This window comes from Rutilus rutilus (genome assembly GCF_951802725.1).
Source record: "Rutilus rutilus genome assembly, chromosome: 1".
Classification (NCBI taxonomy): Eukaryota; Metazoa; Chordata; class Actinopteri; order Cypriniformes; family Leuciscidae; genus Rutilus; species Rutilus rutilus.
This window is the reverse complement of record NC_140209.1, coordinates 71,162,281-71,184,309: the sequence shown is the minus strand read 5'-3', so window position 1 is coordinate 71,184,309 and position 22,029 is coordinate 71,162,281.

Below are 22,029 nucleotides of genomic sequence, written 5' to 3'. Positions count from 1 at the left end.
TACTGTAGTCCGGAAAAAAAAGCAGTGGTGTTCCTTGATGAAGAATTTGACCAACTCCCCGAGCTCCGTTAAGAATAGCATTTCGATCTTGATAACGAAGCATCTTGAAGATGAACGTGCGATGAGATGACTTTGTACGTGTTCCGTTGTAAATACGATGAGCTCTCTCAATCTCCAATTCCTTACCAGCAAGAGAAGGGATCCATTTTGGTAGATGGTTTTGAATGAATCTTACAGGGTCATCTCCTTCCATGCCTTCTTTTAGACCCACCAAGCGGATGTTTGACTGACGATTTTTGTCCTCCAGTTTAGCCAATTTCTCTTGTAAATCGCCGACTGCCATCTTAACCTCACTCGTCTCTTTTTTCGCGTGACGGAGAGCGGTTTGCATGTGGTCAAATTGATTCCTTATTCGACGAACGTCCTCTTCCAAAGTGCCGAGTCTGTCGATAATAGGCGCGAGTTCTTCCTTAAACAACTCTCTGATAAGTCCGAATTGTGTCTTCAATTCCTCGACAACAATGGCGCGGATATCTTCCCCCTGCTCGTCCCTGAGGTCCTTAATTCGCTTTTTCTCAGGAGAAAACTTCGTCATTTGACGTTTTGACATGTTGTATCACTTCAACGTTGATGATTCGGTTAAAATGTGATCAGATATGGAGAATATCTCTGAGAAATTATTAAATAACGGATGTCGAGTCGGAGAGCAGACGAACTACACCGCCATTACCTTCAGTGGGTCACGTGCCTCCCCTCCATATCTGACCTTTTGAACTTATTTGTGGTCAAAGTGTCCTAACATTTTTTCAAATTATAGAAAGTTATAGACTCTTTTTGATGATAAATCAGCTATACAGAGGTCCCCTTTTGAACTACTGAACATATTTCTGGCCAAAGAGTCCTCGATCTTATGCTTTCTATACATACTCATAGACTCCTTCTGATGCCTCATAAGCCATATAGATTTCCATATCTGACATTTTGAACTTATTTGTGGTCAAAGTGTCCTAAAAAAACTTCAAACTATATAAAGTTATAGACTCCTTTTGATGATGTCAGCTATACAGAGGTTCCCTTTTGACCTCCTGAACATATTTCTGGCCAAAGAGTCCTTGATCTTGGGCTTTCTATACATACTCATAGACTCCTTCTGATGCTTCATAAGCCATATAGATGTCCATATCTGACCTTTTGAACTTATTTGTGGTCAAAGTGTCATAAAAAAATTCTAACTATATAAAGTTATAGACTCCTTTTGATGATAAGTCAGCTATACAGAGGTTCCCTTTTGACCTCCTGAACATATTTCTGGCCAAAGAGTCCTTGATCTTGGGCTTTCTATACATACTCATAGACTCCTTCTGATGCTTCATAAGCCATATAGATGTCCATATCTGACCTTTTGAACTTATTTGTGGTCAAAGTGTCATAAAAAAATTCTAACTATATAAAGTTATAGACTCCTTTTGATGATAAGTCAGCTATACAGAGGTTCCCTTTTGACCTCCAGAACATATTTCTGGCCAAAGAGTCCTTGATCTTGGGCTTTCTATACATACTCATAGACTCCTTCTGATGCTTCATAAGCCATATAGATGTCCATATCTGACCTTTTGAACTTATTTGTGGTCAAAGTGTCCTCAAAAGTTTTCAAACTATAGAAAGTTATAGACTCCTTTTGATGATAAATGAGCTATACAGAGGTCCCCTGTTGACCTACTGAACATATTTCTGGCCAAAGAGTCCTCGATCTTGGGCTATCTATACATACTCATAGACTCCTTCTGATGCTTCATAAGCCATATAGATGTCCATATCTGACCTTTTGAACTTATTTGTGGTCAAAGTGTCCTCAAAAGTTTTCAAACTATAGAAAGTTATAGACTCCTTTTGATGATAAATGAGCTATACAGAGGTCCCCTTTTGACCTCCAGAACATATTTCTGGCCAAAGAGTCCTTGATCTTGGGCTTTCTATACATACTCATAGACTCCTTCTGATGCTTCATAAGCCATATAGATGTCCATATCTGACCTTTTGAACTTATTTGTGGTCAAAGTGTCCTCAAAAGTTTTCAAACTATAGAAAGTTATAGACTCCTTTTGATGATAAATGAGCTATACAGAGGTCCCCTTTTGACCTCCAGAACATATTTCTGGCCAAAGAGTCCTTGATCTTGGGCTTTCTATACATACTCATAGACTCCTTCTGATGCTTCATAAGCCATATAGATGTCCATATCTGACCTTTTGAACTTATTTGTGGTCAAAGTGTCATAAAAAAATGCAAACTATATAGAGTTATAGACTCCTTTTGATGATAAGTCAGCTATACAGAGGTTCCCTTTTGACCTCCTGAACATATTTCTGGCCAAAGAGTCCTTGATCTTGGGCTTTCTAGACATACTCATAGACTCCTTCTGATGCTTCATAAGCCATATAGATGTCCATATCTGACCTTTTGAAATTATTTGTGGTCAAAGTGTCCTAACATTTTTTCAAACTATATAAAGTGATAGACTCCTTTTGATGATAAATCAGCTATACAGAGGTCCCCTGTTGACCTACTGAACATATTTCTGGCCAAAGAGTCCTCGATCTTGGGCTATCTATACATACTCATAGACTCCTTCTGATGCTTCATAAGCCATATAGATGTCCATATCTGACCTTTTGAACTTATTTGTGGTCAAAGTGTCCTCAAAAGTTTTCAAACTATAGAAAGTTATAGACTCCTTTTGATGATAAATCAGCTATACAGAGGTCCCCTTTTGACCTCCTGAACATATTACTGGCCAAAGAGTCCTTGATCTTGGGCTTTCTATACATACTCATAGACTCCTTCTGGTGCTTCATAAGCCATATAGATGTCCATATCTGACCTTTTGAACTTATTTGTGGTCAAGGTGTCCTAACATTTTTTCAAAGTATATAAAGTGATAGACTCCTTTTGATGATAAATGAGCTATACAGAGGTCCCCTTTTGACCTCCAGAACATATTTCTGGCCAAAGAGTCCTCGATCTTGGGCTTTCTATACATACTCATAGACTCCTTCTGATGCTTCATAAGCCATATAGATTTCCATATTTGACCTTTTGAACTTATTTGTGGTCAAAGTGTCCTCAAAATTTTTTCAAAGTATATAAAGTGATAGACTCCTTTTGATGATAAATGAGCTATACAGAGGTCCCCTTTTGACCTCCAGAACATATTTCTGGCCAAAGAGTCCTCGATCTTGGGCTTTCTATACATACTCATAGACTCCTTCTGATGCTTCATAAGCCATATAGATGTCCATATCTATCCTTTTGAACTTATTTCTGGTCAAAGTGTCCTCAAAATTTTTCAAACTATATAAAGTTATAGACTCCTTCTGATAAAAAAGAGTCCTCAATCTTGAACTTTGCATTCTCACTCCTAGACTCCTTCTGATGGTTCATAAGCCACATATAGAATTCCATATTTGACCTACTGAACTTATTTCTGGTCAAATGGTCCTCAAAGGGTTTCTTATTATGTTAATTCAGCCATACAGAGGTTCCTATTTGAACTACTGAACACATTTTTGGCCAAAGAGTCTTTGAACATTAACTTTCTCTGCTTATTGACTTCTCTTAATAATACATTAGCCATACAAAAGTCCATATTTGACCTACTAATATATTTCTGGTCAAAGAGTCCCTGATCTTGACCTTTCTGTACATGCTCATTGACAGCTTCTGATGTTTCATCAGCCTGAAAGATGTCCATACTTGACCCATTGAATATATTTCTGACCATAGAGTCCTCGATCTTGAACTTTCTAAACATACTTGTAGACTTGTTAATTAATTATCTGCTATCCAATGTATTTGAACAGTAGTTCAAATTTTATATTTTGAACATATTTCTAGACATGAGACATGAGACTAATTGCTTTTACAATCCTTCTGATGTTTCATCAGCCATACAGTATAGTTCAAATTTGACCTATTGAACATTTCTATAACCAAAGTGTCCTCGATCTTGATCGTTCTATACATAATCATAGGCTTGTTCTGATGTTTCATCATTGAGACAGAAGTCAGTTATTGACCTACTGAACATATTTCTGGCAAAAGAATCATCAAAGTTTAACTTACTGTTCCTTCTCCTAGACTATTTTTGATTTTACATCCACCATACAGTAGTCCATATTTGACCAAGAGAACATATTTCTGGCAAAAAGAGTCGTCAAAAGGTATGTTTATATGCATTCTCATCGACTACTTTTGATGTTAAATCAACCATATTGTTAGTCCAAATTTGACCCATTGAACATATATCTGGCCAAAGAGACCTAGAACTTTAAATATCTATACATAATTACTATCTCCTTCTGATTTTTCATCACCCAGGCTATTATCCATATTTGACAATTGAACATATTTCTGGCTGGAAGAGTCCTTGATCTTTCTATACGTACTCATAGACGCTTTCAGATAGTACTTCAGCCAAAAAATGATCCATAATTGACTACTAAACTCATTTCTGAGCGATGGGTTTATAATCTTGATTTCTCTATACATTGACTCCTTCTGATGTTACAATAGCAAAACATTATTGTATTGTATTGTATCAATATGACCTATTAAACCTATTTCTGACCAATGAGTCTATGAACATTTTTCAATACATACTCAATGACTCCTGATTTTACAACAGCAATATAGTATTTCAAAATTTGATCAATTGAACATATTTCTGGCCAAAGAGACCTTGATCTTATTCTTTCTATACATACTCCTTCTGATGTTTCATCAGCCAGATAATTGTCCACAATTGACCTACTGAACATTTTTCTGCCCGAAGAGTCTATGAACTTGAACTTTCTATACATAATCATTTACTTCTGATGTTTCTTCAGCCATACAGTAGTCCAGATTTGACATGTTGAACATATTTCTGACCAAAGAGATTTTGATCTTGAACTTTCTATTCATAATTATAGACTCTTTCAGAAAGTTACATCGGACAGACAATTGTCCATATTAATTATTAAACATATTTCTGGCCAACAAGTCCATGAACTTGAACATTCTGTACATGCTAATTGACTCCTTTTAGTGTTTCATCAGCCAGACATTAGTCCATAATTGACCTACTGAACATATTGCTGCCCGAAGAGTCTTGAACTTGAACTTTCTATATAGGCTCATTGACTCCTTCTGATGTTTCACAAGCAGACAATAGTCCATAATTGACCCTCTGAACATATTTATAGTAAAAGAGTCCTCTGTCTTGAACTTTCTATAGATTCTCAGTGACTCCATATAGATAATTGACCCACTGAACATATTTCTACCTGAAGAGTCTTTGAACTTGAACTTTCTATTCATAATCTTCTTCCTCAATCTTCATTGACTTCTGATTCATCAGCCAGACAGCAGTCCATATTTGACCCACTAAACATATTTCTGGCAAAAGAGTCCTCGATCTTGAAACTTTTAAACATACTCATAGACTCTTTCTGGTGTTTCATCAGCCATGCAGTAGTTCTGATTTGACATAATGAACATATTTCTGACCGAAGAGTCCTCGATCTTGAACTTTCTATTCATACTTATAGACTCTTTCAGATAGTACATCGGCCAGACAATTGTAGATATTCACTATTGAAGTAAAAGAGTTCTCGATCTTGAACTTTCTATACATTCTCAGTGATGCCTTATTTTGTTTCTTTAGCCATACAGAAGTCCAGATTTGACATGTTGAACATATTTCTGACTTGAAAATTTTGTACATGCTAATTGACTCCTTTTAGTGTTTCATCAGCCAGACAGTAGTCAATAATGGACCTACTGAAAATATTTCTGGTAAAAGAGTCCTCGATTTTGAACTTTCTATACATTCTCAGTGACGCCTTATTTTATTTCTTTAGCCATAAAGTAGTTCAGATTTAACATGTTGAACATATTTCTGACTGAAGAGTCCTTGATCTTGAACTTTCTATTCACACTTATAGAAAGTTCAAAACTCCTTCAGATAGTACATCGGCCAGACAACTGTCCATAATGACTCTTTTTTTTTTTTTTTTTTTTTGGCCAACGAGTCTATGTACTTGAACTTTCTATACATGCTCATTGACTCCTTTTAGTGCTTCATCAGCCAGAGAGTACTCCATAATTTACCTACTGAACATATTTCTAGTAAAAGAGTCCTCGATCTTGAACATTCTATACATGCTCATTGACTCCTTATGCTGTTTCTTTCTACACATAGTCGTTTACTCCATCTGATGTTACATCAGCCATAAAGAAGTCCATAATTGACCCAAGGGACATATTTGTGGCCAATCATGAACTTTCTATACATACTCATAGTCTCCTTCTGATTCTTCATAAGCCATATTTATGTCCATATTTATGACTTATTATTATTTCTGGTCAAAGGTTCCTCAAAAGTTTTTAAACTATGTAAAATTATAGACTCCATCTGATGATAAATCAGACCAAAAGAGGTCAAATTTTGACTCTTGAGTCAATATGTATAGAGAGTTAATGTTCAATGATTCTTTGGCCAAAAATATATTCAGAGGGTCACATACCTGTTAAAGTGATGTATCATCAGAAGAAGTCTATGAGTATTTAGTAAGTTAACTTGTGAGGACCTTTTTGCCAAAAATATTTTCAATTCGCCATATATGGACATCTATATAGCTAATGAAGAATCAGAAAGAGTCAATGAGTATATATAGAATGGTCAAGTTGAGACTCTTTGACCAGAAAAAATTTCAGTATGTCAAATATGGACTTTTGTCATGATGATATAACATCCGAAGATATCAATCTGAATGTATAGTGTTAATCTTTAAGGACTCTTTGGCCAGTAATATTTTCGGACATCAGAAGGAGTCTATAGATTATGACAGACAAAATCCTTTTGAGAACTCTTTGGTCAAATTTTTTTTCAATCGGTCAAATATGGACTACTGCCTGCCTGGTTTGGCATTGCAAGAAGTCAGTCTATATTGTATAGTGAGTGAATGTTCACGGACTCTGGCCAGAAATATTTTCAGTAGGTCAAAAATAGACTACTGGCTGGTTAATATAACATCACAACAAGTCAATCTGTAGTATAGCAAGATAATGTTCAAGAACTCTTTGGCCAGAAACATGTTCAGGAGGTCAAAAGGGGACCTCTGTATAGCTGACTTATCATCAAAAGGAGTCTATAACTTTATATAGTTTGAATTTTTTTTATGACACTTTGACCACAAATGAGTTCAAAAGGTCAGATATGGACATCTATATGGCTTATGAGGCATCAGAAGGAGTCTATGAGTATGTATAGAAAGCATAAGATCGAGGACTCTTTGGCCAGAAATATGTTCAGTAGTTCAAAAGGGGCCCTCTGTATAGCTGATTTATCATCAAAAGGAGTCTATAACTTTATATAGATTGAATTTTTTTTAGGACACTTTGACCACAAATAAGTTCAAAAGGTCAGATATGGACATCTATATGGCTTATGAAGCATCAGAAGGAGTCTATGAGTATGTATAGAAATCCCAAGATCGAAGACTCTTTGGCCAGAAACATGTTCAGGAGGTCAAAAGGGGACCTCTATATAGCTGACATCATCAAAAAGAGTCTGTAACTTTATATAGTTTGAATTTTTTTATGACACTTTGACCACAAATAAGTTCAAAAGGTCAGATATGGACATCTATATGGCTTATGAGGCATCAGAAGGAGTCTATGAGTATGTATAGAAAGCATAAGATCGAGGACTCTTTGGCCAGAAATATGTTCAGTAGTTCAAAAGGGGCCCTCTGTATAGCTGATTTATCATCAAAAGGAGTCTATAACTTTATATAGTTTGATTTTTTTTTTAGGACACTTTGACCACAAATAAGTTCAAAATGTCAGATATGGATATCTATATGGCTTATGAAGCACCAGAAGGAGTCTATGAGTATGTATATAAATCCCAATATCGAGGACTCTTTGGCCAGAAATATGTTCAGTAGTTCAAAAGGGGACCTCTGTATAGCTGATTTATCATCAAAAGGAGTCTAGAACTTTATATAGTTTGAATTTTTTTTATGACACTTTGACCACAAATAAGTTCAAAAGGTCAGATATGGACATCTATATGGCTTATGAAGCATCAGAAGGAGTCTATGAGTATGTATAGAAATCCCAAGATCGAAGACTCTTTGGCCAGAAACATGTTCAGGAGGTCAAAAGGGGACCTCTATATAGCTGACATCATCAAAAAGAGTCTGTAACTTTATATAGTTTGAATTTTTTTATGACACTTTGACCACAAATAAGTTCAAAAGGTCAGATATGGACATCTATATGGCTTATGAGGCATCAGAAGGAGTCTATGAGTATTTATAGAAATCCCAATATCGAGGACTCTTTGGCCAGAAACATGTTCAGGAGGTCAAAAGGGGACCTCTGTATAGCTGACTTATCATCAAAAGGAGTCTATAACTTTATATAGATTGAATTTTTTTTAGGACACTTTGACCACAAATAAGTTCAAAAGGTCAGATATGGACATCTATATGGCTTATGAAGCATCAGAAGGAGTCTATGAGTATGTATAGAAAGCATAAGATCGAGGACTCTTTGGCCAGAAATATGTTCAGTAGTTCAAAAGGGGCCCTCTGTATAGCTGATTTATCATCAAAAGGAGTCTATAACTTTCTATAGTTTGAAAAAATGTTAGGATACTTTGACCACAAATAAGTTCAAAAGGTCAGATATGGACATCTATATGGCTTATGAGGCATCAGAAGGAGTCTATGAGTATGTATAGAAAGCATAATATCGAAGACTCTTTGGCAAGAAATATGTTCAGTAGTTCAAAAGGGGCCCTCTGTATAGCTGATTTATCATCAAAAGGAGTCTATAACTTTCTATAGTTTGAAAAAATGTTAGGATACTTTGACCACAAATAAGTTCAAAAGGTCAGATATGGACATCTATATGGCTTATGAGGCATCAGAAGGAGTCTATGAGTATTTATAGAAATCCCAATATCGAGGACTCTTTGGCCAGAAACATGTTCAGGAGGTCAAAAGGGGACCTCTGTATAGCTGACTTATCATCAAAAGGAGTCTATAACTTTATATAGTTTGAATTTTTTTATGACACTTTGACCACAAATAAGTTCAAAAGGTCAGATATAGACATCTATATGGCTTATGAAGCATCAGAAGGAGTCTATGAGTATGTATAGAAAGCATAAGATCGAGGACTCTTTGGCCAGAAACATGTTCAGGAGGTCAAAAGGGGCCCTCTGTATAGCTGATTTATCATCAAAAGGAGTCTATAACTTTATATAGTTAGAATTTTTTTTAGGAAACTTTGACCACAAATAAGTTCAAAAGGTCAGATATGGACATCTATATGGCTTATGAGGCATCAGAAGGAGTCTTATGAGTATGTATAGAAAGCATAAGATCGAGGACTCTTTGGCCAGAAACATGTTCAGGAGGTCAAAAGGGGCCCTCTGTATAGCTGATTTATCATCAAAAGGAGTCTAGAACTTTCTATAGTTTGAAAAAATGTTAGGACACTTTCACCACAAATAAGTTCAAAAGGTCAGATATGGACATCTATATGGCTTATGAAGCATCAGAAGGAGTCTATGAGTATGTATAGAAATCCCAAGATCGAAGACTCTTTGGCCAGAAACATGTTCAGGAGGTCAAAAGGGGACCTCTATATAGCTGACATCATCAAAAAGAGTCTGTAACTTTATATAGTTTGAATTTTTTTATGACACTTTGACCACAAATAAGTTCAAAAGGTCAGATATGGACATCTATATGGCTTATGAGGCATCAGAAGGAGTCTATGAGTATTTATAGAAATCCCAATATCGAGGACTCTTTGGCCAGAAACATGTTCAGGAGGTCAAAAGGGGACCTCTGTATAGCTGACTTATCATCAAAAGGAGTCTATAACTTTATATAGATTGAATTTTTTTTAGGACACTTTGACCACAAATAAGTTCAAAAGGTCAGATATGGACATCTATATGGCTTATGAAGCATCAGAAGGAGTCTATGAGTATGTATAGAAAGCATAATATCGAAGACTCTTTGGCAAGAAATATGTTCAGTAGTTCAAAAGGGGCCCTCTGTATAGCTGATTTATCATCAAAAGGAGTCTATAACTTTCTATAGTTTGAAAAAATGTTAGGATACTTTGACCACAAATAAGTTCAAAAGGTCAGATATGGACATCTATATGGCTTATGAGGCATCAGAAGGAGTCTATGAGTATTTATAGAAATCCCAATATCGAGGACTCTTTGGCCAGAAACATGTTCAGGAGGTCAAAAGGGGACCTCTGTATAGCTGACTTATCATCAAAAGGAGTCTATAACTTTATATAGTTTGAATTTTTTTATGACACTTTGACCACAAATAAGTTCAAAAGGTCAGATATAGACATCTATATGGCTTATGAAGCATCAGAAGGAGTCTATGAGTATGTATAGAAAGCATAAGATCGAGGACTCTTTGGCCAGAAACATGTTCAGGAGGTCAAAAGGGGCCCTCTGTATAGCTGATTTATCATCAAAAGGAGTCTATAACTTTATATAGTTAGAATTTTTTTTAGGAAACTTTGACCACAAATAAGTTCAAAAGGTCAGATATGGACATCTATATGGCTTATGAGGCATCAGAAGGAGTCTTATGAGTATGTATAGAAAGCATAAGATCGAGGACTCTTTGGCCAGAAACATGTTCAGGAGGTCAAAAGGGGCCCTCTGTATAGCTGATTTATCATCAAAAGGAGTCTAGAACTTTCTATAGTTTGAAAAAATGTTAGGACACTTTCACCACAAATAAGTTCAAAAGGTCAGATATGGATATCTATATGGCTTATGAAGCACCAGAAGGAGTCTATGAGTATGTATAGAAAGCCCCAAGATCAAGGACTCTTTGGCCAGAAACATGTTCAGGAGGTCAAAAGGGGATCTCTGTATAGCTGACTTATCATCAAAAGGAGTCTATAACTTTATATAGTTTGAATTTTTTGTTTTAGGACACTTTGACCACAAATAAGTTCAAAAGGTCAGATATGGACATCTATATGGCTTATGAGGCATCAGAAGGAGTCTATGAGTATGTATAGAAAGCATAAGATCGAGGACTCTTTGGCCAGAAATATGTTCAGTAGTTCAAAAGGGGCCCTCTGTATAGCTGATTTATCATCAAAAGGAGTCTAGAACTTTCTATAGTTTGAAAAAATGTTAGGATACTTTGACCACAAATAAGTTCAAAAGGTCAGATATGGACATCTATATGGCTTATGAAGCATCAGAAGGAGTCTATGAGTATGTATAGAAATCCCAAGATCGAAGACTCTTTGGCCAGAAACATGTTCAGGAGGTCAAAAGGGGACCTCTATATAGCTGACATCATCAAAAAGAGTCTGTAACTTTATATAGTTTGAATTTTTTTATGACACTTTGACCACAAATAAGTTCAAAAGGTCAGATATGGACATCTATATGGCTTATGAGGCATCAGAAGGAGTCTATGAGTATGTATAGAAAGCATAAGATCGAGGACTCTTTGGCCAGAAACATGTTCAGGAGGTCAAAAGGGGCCCTCTGTATAGCTGATTTATCATCAAAAGGAGTCTATAACTTTATATAGTTAGAATTTTTTTTAGGAAACTTTGACCACAAATAAGTTCAAAAGGTCAGATATGGACATCTATATGGCTTATGAGGCATCAGAAGGAGTCTATGAGTATGTATAGAAAGCATAAGATCGAGGACTCTTTGGCCAGAAACATGTTCAGGAGGTGAAAAGGGGCCCTCTGTATAGCTGATTTATCATCAAAAGGAGTCTAGAACTTTCTATAGTTTGAAAAAATGTTAGGACACTTTCACCACAAATAAGTTCAAAAGGTCAGATATGGATATCTATATGGCTTATGAAGCACCAGAAGGAGTCTATGAGTATGTATAGAAAGCCCCAAGATCAAGGACTCTTTGGCCAGAAACATGTTCAGGAGGTCAAAAGGGGATCTCTGTATAGCTGACTTATCATCAAAAGGAGTCTATAACTTTATATAGCTTGAATTTTTTGTTTTAGGACACTTTGACCACAAATAAGTTCAAAAGGTCAGATATGGACATCTATATGGCTTATGAGGCATCAGAAGGAGTCTATGAGTATGTATAGAAAGCATAATATCGAAGACTCTTTGGCAAGAAATATGTTCAGTAGTTCAAAAGGGGCCCTCTGTATAGCTGATTTATCATCAAAAGGAGTCTAGAACTTTCTATAGTTTGAAAAAATGTTAGGACACTTTGACCACAAATAAGTTCAAAAGGTCAGATATGGACATCTATATGGCTTATGAAGCACCAGAAGGAGTCTATGAGTATGTATAGAAAGCCCCAAGATCAAGGACTCTTTGGCCAGAAACATGTTCAGGAGGTCAAAAGGGGACCTCTGTATAGCTGACATCATCAAAAGGAGTCTATAACTTTATATAGTTTGATTCTTTTTTTAGGACACTTTGACCACAAATAAGTTCAAAAGGTCATATATGGACATCTATATGGCTTATGAGGCATCAGAAGGAGTCTATGAGTATGTATAGAAAGCATAAGATCGAGGACTCTTTGGCAAGAAATATGTTCCTTGGGTCAAATATGGAATTCTGTATGTCTGACGTAACATCAGAAAGAGTCAACAATTCTGTATGGAAAGGTCAAGTTTCGAGTACTCCTTGGCCAGAAGTAAATTCAGTATGTCAAATATGGACTTTTGTTAGGAAGATATAACATCCGAAGATATCAATCTGAATGTATAGTGTTAATCATTTAGGACTCTTTGGCCAGAAATATGTTCAGTAGGTCAAAAGGGGTCCTCTGAATAGCTGATTTATCATCAGAAAGAGTCTATAACTTTATATAGTTTAAAAACTTTTGATGACCAGAAATAAGTTCAAAAGGTCAGATATGGATATCTATATGGCTTATGTAACATTAGAATGAGTCTATGAGTATGTATAGAAAGGTCAAGATCGAGAACTCTATGGCCAAAAATATATTCCTTGGGTCAAATATGGACTTCTGTATGGCTGATTTAACATCAGAAGGAGTCTATGAGTTTCTAAGAGTAAAAAACATTTTGAGGATTCTTTGGCCAAAAACATGTTAAATCAGTCAAATATGGCTACAGTCTGGCTGACATAACATCACGAGAATTCTTTATGGTAGGAGAAATATAAATAGTAAGGTAAATGTTCAAGGTCTCTGGCCAGAAATATGTTCAGAAGGTCAAATATGGACTTCTGTATGGCTGATTTAACATCAGAAGGAGTCTATAAATTTATAAGAGAAAAAAAAAAACATTTCGAGGCCTCTTTGGCCAAAAATGTGTTCAATCGGTCAAATATCGACTACTCCTTGCCTGAGTTAACATCACGAGAAGTCAATATGTACGTATAGTAAGTTAAGTTTCATGGTCTCTTGGCAGAAATATGTTTAGTAGGTCAAAAATGTACTTTTTTTTATGGGTGATGTAACAGAAGGAGTCTATAAGTTTGTTTAAAAAACTTTGAGGACCCTTTGACCAGAAATAAGTTCAATAGGTCAAATATGCACCTCTATATGGCTGATTTAACATCAGAAGGAGTCTATAAGTTTATAATATACACAAAATACCTTTTGAGGACTCTTTTTCCAAAAATATGTTCAATCAGTCAAATATGGACTACTGTCTGGCTTACTAAACATACAAGACTGACTTCTTGTGATGTTATATAAGACAAGAGGGACCTCTGTAGGTCTGATTTGACACGTGACATATGTGCATTGGCATTGCACAATAACTAACTTATTCATTTATTCTTTTAAGGGAAATTATTGCATTTACCTCTTGCATTACAATGCATAGAATAAACTACTTCATACCTCATGTGCAATGAAAACATAACATGAGTGTTGCATTGCACAAACGATCTAAGAATTAGCGTTGAATAATAATGTATTATTATTATATCTAACTATATCAGTTAGATATTTTATGCAGTGGAATGTAGATAGTTGAGATAGTTATTGTATGTTTGTGATGCACTCATAGCTTATATGTTATTCTTCAATGCACAAAGTTTGATCTTGTGTGAAATGCAATGCAATAGCACATATTGTATTTCCTCAAAGCAAAACGCAATGTAGTTTGGGAATGAGTTACTTCTGGTGTGTAATGCAATGCAAGAAGTGCATAGCCTATATGTTATTCTTCAATGCACAACGTTAGATCGTTAGTGCAATGCAATGCAATGCAATGCAATGCAATTGCAACAACACACGTTTATCTCTTTAATGACCATGGGAATGATTTAGTAGTCTGGAATGCAATGCAATGCAATGCGAAAAGTGCATTAACCTATATGTTATTCTTCAGTGCACAACGTTAGATCGTTAGTGCAATGCAATGCAACAACACACGTACCATCTCTTTAATGAACATGGGAATGGTTAAGTTCTAGTGTGCAATGCAATGCAAAAAGTGCATAACCTATATGTTATACTTCAGTGCACAAAGTTAGATCGTTAGTGCAATGCAATGCAATGCAATGCAATGCAATGCAGTACAAGGCATTGCAAATAAATGCAATGCAATGCAATGCAACAACACACGTTATGTCTTTAATCAACATGAGAATGAGGTAGTTCTGGTGTGCAATGCAATGAAATGCAAAAAGTGCATAACCTATATGTTATTCTTGAGTGCACAACGTTACATCGCTAGTGCAATGCAATGCACCAACAAACGTTATCTCTTTAATGAACATGGGAATGGTTAAGTTCTAGTGTGCAATGCAATGTAAAAAGTGTATAACCTATATGTTATTCTTCAGTGCACAACATTAGGTCGTTTGTGCAATGCAATGCAACAACACATATGTTATCTCTTTAATGAACATGGGAATGGTTAAGTTCTAGTGTGCAATGCAATGCAATGCAAAAAGTGCATAACCTATATGTTATTCTTCAGTGCATAACGTTACATCGCTAGTGCAATGCAATGCAACAACACACATATCATCTCTTTAAAGAACATGGGAATGATTTATTTCTGGTGTGCAATGCAATGCGAAAAGGGCATAACCTATATGTTATTCTTCAGAGCACAACGTTAGATCGTTTGTGCAATGCAATGCAATGCAATTGCAACAACACACGTTATCTCTTTAATGAACATGGGAATGATTTAGAAGTCTGGTATGCAATGCAATGCGAAAAGTGCATAACCTATATGTTATTCTTCAGTGGACAACGTTAGATCATTAGTGCAATGCAATGCAACAACACACATACCATCTCTTTAATGAACATGAGAATAAGTTCTAGTGTGCAGTGCAATGCAATGCAAAAAGTGCATAACCTATATGTTATTCTTCAGTGCACAAAGTTAGGTCGTTAGTGCAATGCAATGCAATGCAATGCAATGCAGTACAAGGCATTGCAAATCAATGCAATGCAATGCAATGCACCAACAAACGTTATCTCTTTAATGAACATGGGAATGATTTAGGTCTGGTGTGCAATGAAATGCAAAAAGTGCATAACCTATATGTTATTCTTTCTTGCACATAGTTAGATCGTTAGTGCAATGCAATGCAATGCAATGCAGTGCGAAGCAATGCAATACAATACAATGCAATGCAATGCAATGCAATGCAATGCAATGCAATGCAATGCAATGCAATGCAATGCAACAACACACATATCATCTCTATAATGAACTTGGGAATGATTTTGTTCTGGTGTGCAATGCAATGCGAAAAGAGCATAACCTATATGTTATTCTTCAGTGCACAACGTTAGATCGTTAGTGCAATGCAGTGCAATGCAATGCAAAGCAATGCAATGCAATGCAATGCAATGCAAAGCAATGCAAAGCAATGCAAAGCAATGCAAAGCAATGCAAAGCAATGCAAAGCAATGCAAAGCAATGCAAAGCAATGCAATGCAAAGCAATGCAAAGCAATGCAATGCAAAGCAATGCAATGCAATGCAAAGCAAAGCAATGCAATGCAATGCAATACAATGCAATGCAACAACACACGTTATGTCTTTAATGAACATGGGAATGATTTAGTTCTGGTGTGCAATGCAATGCAATACGTGCATAACCTATATGTTATTCTTCAGTGCACAACGTTAGATCGTTAGTGCAATGCAATGCAATGCAATGCAATGCAGTGCAATGCAGTGCAATGCAATGCAGTGCAAAGCAATGCAATGCAATGCAATGCAATGCAGTGCAAATAAATGCAATGCAACAACATACGTTATGTTTTTAATCAACATGGGAATGAGGTAGTTCTGGTGTGCAATGCAATGCAAAAAGTGCATAACATATGTTATTCTTCAGTGCACAACGTTAGATCGTTAGTGCAATGCAATGCAGTGCAAAGCAATGCAAAGCAGTGCAATTCAATGTAATGCAATGCAATACATTGCATTGCAATACATAGCAATGCAATGCAATACAATGCAATGCAGCAACACACGTTATGTCTTTAATGAACATGGGAATGATTTAGTTCTGGTGTGCAATACGTGCAATGCAATACGTGCACAACGTTAGATCGTTAGTGCAATGCAATGCAGTGCAAAGCAATGCAAATCAATGCAATGCAATACAATGCAATGCAATGCAACAACACACGTTATGTCTTTAATGAACATGGGAATGATTTAGTTCTGGTGTGCAATGCAATTCAATGAGAAAAGTGCTTAACCTATATGTTATTCTTCAGTGCACAACGTTAGATCGTTAGTGCAATGCAATGCAATTCAATGCAATTCAATGCAGTGCAAAGCAATGCAAATAAATGCAATGCAATGCAATGCAATGCAATGCAATGCAATGCAATGCAATGAAATGCAATGCAATGCAACAACACACGTTATGTTTTTAATCAACATCGGAATGAGGTAGTTCTGGTGTGCAATGCAATGCAAAAAGTGCATAACATATGTTATTCTTCAGTGCACAACGTTAGATCGTTAGTGCAATGCAATGCAGTGCAAAGCAATGCAAATCAATGCAATGCAATACAATGCAATGCAACAACACACGTTATGTCTTTAATGAACATGGGAATGATTTAGTTCTGGTGTGCAATGCAATGCAATGCGAAAAGTGCATAACCTATTTGTTATTCTTCAGTGCACAACGTTAGATCTTTAGTGCAATGCAATGCAGTGCAAAGCAATGCAAATGAATGTAATGCAACGCAAAACATTGCATTGCAATACATTGCAATGCAATGCAATGCAATACAATGCAATGCAATGCAACAACATACGTTATGTCTTTAATGAACATTGCAATGATTTAGTTCTGGTATGCAATGCAATGCAATGCAAAAAGTGCATGACCTATATGTTATTCTTCAGTGCACAACGTTAGATCGTTAGTGCAATGCAAAGCAATGCAATGCAGTGCAATGCAAAGCAATGCAAATCAATGCAATGCAATACAATGCAATGCAACAACACGTGTTATGTCTTTAATGAACATGGGAATGATTTAGTTCTGGTGTGCAGTGCAATGCAATGCAAAAAGTGCATAACCTATATCGTTATTCTTCAGTGCACAACGTTAGATCGTTTGTGCAATGCAATGCAATGCACCAACAAACGTTATCTCTTTTATGAACATGGGAATGATTTAGTTCTGGTGTGCAATGCAATGCAGTGCAAAAAGTGCATACCTATATGTTATTCTTCAGTGCACAACGTTAGATCGTTAGTGCAATGCAATGTAATGCAACAACAAACGTTATGTCTTTAATCAACATGGGAATGAGGTAGTTCATTTGTACAATGCAATGCAAAAAGTGCATAACCTATATGTTATTCTTCAGTGCACAACGTTAGATCGTTAGTGCAATGCAATGCAATGCAATGCATCAACACACATATCATCTCTATAATGAACATGGGAATGATTTAGTTCTGGTGTGCAATGCAATGCAGTGCAAAAAGTGCATACCTATATGTTATTCTTCAGTGCACAACGTTAGATCGTTAGTGCAATGCAATGTAATGCAACAACAAACGTTATGTCTTTAATCAACATGGGAATGAGGTAGTTCAGTTGTACAATGCAATGCAAAAAGTGCATAACCTATATGTTATTCTTCAGTGCACAACGTTAGATCGTTAGTGCAATGCAATGCAATGCAATGCATCAACACACATATCATCTCTATAATGAACATGGGAATGATTTAGTTCTGGTGTGCAATGCAATGCGAAATATGCATAACCTATAAGTTATTCTTCAGTGCACAACTTTAGATCGTTTGTGCAATGCAATTGCAACAACACATATGTTATCTCTTTAATGAACATGGGAATGAGTTAGTTCTGGTGTGCAATGCAATGCAATGCAAGAAGTGCATAGCCTCTGTTATTCTTCAATGCACAACGTTAGATCGTGTGTGCAATGCAATGCAATTAATGAACATGGGATCGAGTAGTTCTGTTGTGCAATGCAATGCAAGTAGTGCACAGACTATATGTTATTCTTCAATGCGCAACGTTAGACAGTTTGTGCAAAGCAACAACACATATGTTATCTCTCTAATGAACATGGCATTGAGTTACGACACACGAAGTGCATAACCTATGTTCTTAAACGTTAGATCGTTTGTGCAAAGCACATAATGTTATAAGAATCAGCTATACATAGGTACGCTTTTGACCTGCTGAACATATTTCTGGCCAAAGAGTCCTTAAAGATGTTATATCATCCTGACAAAGGTCCAAATTTGACACTGAATTTTTTTCTGTCCAAGGAGTACTCGAAACTTGACCTTACCATTTATACTCGTTGACTTTTTCTGATGTTACGTCAGCCATAAAGAAGTCCATATTTGACCCAAGGAACATATTTTTGGCCAAAGTCTTGGGCTTTCTATTCATATAGTCCAACTCCTTCTGATGCTTCATAAGCCATATAGATGTCCATATCTGACCTTTTGAACTTATTTCTGGTCAAAGTGTCCTCAAAATTTTTCAAACTTTATAAAGTTATAGTCTCCTTCTGATGATAAATCAGCTATACAGAGGTCCCCTTTTGACCTACTGAAAATATTTCTGGCCAAAGAGTCCTAAAAGATTAACACTATACATTCAGACTGATATCTTCGGATGTTATATCATCCTGACAAAAGTCCATATTTGACCTACCGAATTTTTTTCTGGCCATGGAGTGAGTACTCGAAACTTGATCTTTCCATATATACTTGTTGACTCTTTCTGATGTTACGTCAGACATACAGAATTCCATATTTGACCCAAGGAACATATTTCTGGCCAAAGAGACCTCTATCTTGGGCTTTCTATACATACTCATAGACTCCTTCTGATGCTTCATAAGCCATATAGATATCCATATCTATCCTTTTGAACTTATTTCTTGTCAAAGTGTCCTAAAAAAAATTAAAACTATATAAAGTTATAGACTCCTTTTGATGATAAGTCAGCTATACAGAGGTCCCCTTTTGACCTCCTGAACATATTTCTGGCCAAAGAGTCCTCGATCTTGGGCTTTCTATACATGGTCATAGACTCCTTCTGGTGCTTCATAAGCCATATAGATGTCCATATCTGACATTTTGAACTTATTTGTGGTCAAAGTGTCCTCAAATTTTTTCAAACTATAGAAAGTTATAGACTCCTTTTCATGATAAATCAGCTATACAGAGGTCAACTTTTGACCTCCTAAACATATTTCTGGCCAAACAGTCCTTGATCTTGGGCTTTCTATACATACTCATAGACTCCTTCTGATGCCTCATAAGCCATGTAGATGTCCATATCTGACCTTTTGAACTTATTTGTGGTCAAAGTTTCCTAAAAAAAAATTCAAACTATATAAAGTTATAGACTCCTTTTGATGATAAGTCAGCTATACAAAGGTCCCCTTTTGACCTCCTGAACATATTTCTGGCCAAAGAGTCCTCGATATTGGGATTTCTATACATACTCATAGACTCCTTCTGATGCTTCATAAGCCATATAGATGTCCATATCTGACCTTTTGAACTTATTTGTGGTCAAAGTGTCGTAAAAAAATTCAAACTATATAAAGTTATAGACTCCTTTTAAAGATAAATCAGCTATACAGAGGGCCCCTTTTGACGTACTGAACGTATTTCTGGCCAAAGAGCCCACGATCTTGCGTTTTCGATACATACTCATAGACTCCTTCTGGTGCTTCATAAGCCATATAGATGTCCATATCTGATCTTTTGAACTTATTTGTGGTCAAAGTGTCCTAAAAAAACTTCAAACTATATAAAGTTATAGACTCCTTTTGATGATAAGTCAGCTATACAGAGGTCCCCTTTTGACCTCCTGAACATATTTCTGGCCAAAGAGTCCTCGATATTGGGATTTCTATAAATACTCATAGACTCCTTCTGGTGCTTCATAAGCCATATAGATGTCCATATCTGACCTTTTGAACTTATTTGTGGTCAAAGTGTCATAAAAAAATTCAAACTATTTAAAGTTATAGACTCCTTTTGATGATGTCAGCTATACAGAGGTCCCCTTTTGACCTCCTGAACATGTTTCTGGCCAAAGAGTCCTCGATATTGGGATTTCTATACATACTCATAGACTCCTTCTGGTGCTTCATAAGCCATATAGATGTCCATATCTGACATTTTGAACTTATTTGTGGTCAAAGTGTCCTAAAAAAAATTCAAACTATATAAAGTTATAGACTCCTTTTGATGATAAGTCAGCTATACAGAGGGCCCCTCATGACCGACTGAACATATTTCTGGCCAAAGAGTCCTCGATATTGGGATTTCTATACATACTCATAGACTCCTTCTGGTGCTTCATAAGCCATATAGATGTCCATATCTGACCTTTTGAACTTATTTGTGGTCAAAGTGTCGTAAAAAAATTCAAACTATATAAAGTTATAGACTCCTTTTAAAGATAAATCAGCTATACAGAGGTCCCCTTTTGACCTCCTGAACATGTTTCTGGCCAAAGAGTCCTCGATATTGGGATTTCTATAAATACTCATAGACTCCTTCTGGTGCTTCATAAGCCATATAGATGTCCATATCTGACCTTTTGAACTTATTTGTGGTCAAGGTGTCCTAACATTTTTTCAAACTATATAAAGTGATAGACTCCTTTTGATGATAAATGAGCTATACAGAGGTCCCCTTTTGACCTCCTGAACATATTTCTGGCCAAAGAGTCCTCGATCTTGGGCTTTCTGTACATACTCATAGACTCCTTCTGGTGCTTCATAAGCCATATAGATGTCCATATCTGACCTTTTGAACTTATTTGTGGTCAAAGTGTCGTAAAGAAAATCAAACTATATAAAGTTATAGACTCCTTTTGATGATAAGTCAGCTATACAGAGGTCCCCTTTTGACCTCCTGAACATATTTCTGGCCAAACAGTCCTCGATATTGGGATTTCTATAAATACTCATAGACTCCTTCTGATGCTTCATAAGCCATATAGATGTCCATATCTGACCTTTTGAACTTATTTGTGGTCAAAGTGTCCTAAAAAAAAATTCAAACTATATAAAGTTATAGACTCCTTTTGATGATAAATCAGCTATACAGAGGTCCCCTGTTGACCTACTGAACATATTTCTGGCCAAAGAGTCCTCGATCTTGGGCTATCTATACATACTCATAGACTCCTTCTGATGCTTCATAAGCCATATAGATGTCCATATCTGACCTTTTGAACTTATTTGTGGTCAAAGTGTCCTCAAAAGTTTTCAAACTATAGAAAGTTATAGACTCCTTTTGATGATAAATCAGCTATACAGAGGTCCCCTTTTGACCTCCTGAACATATTACTGGCCAAAGAGTCCTTGATCTTGGGCTTTCTATACATACTCATAGACTCCTTCTGGTGCTTCATAAGCCATATAGATGTCCATATCTGACCTTTTGAACTTATTTGTGGTCAAGGTGTCCTAACATTTTTTCAAACTA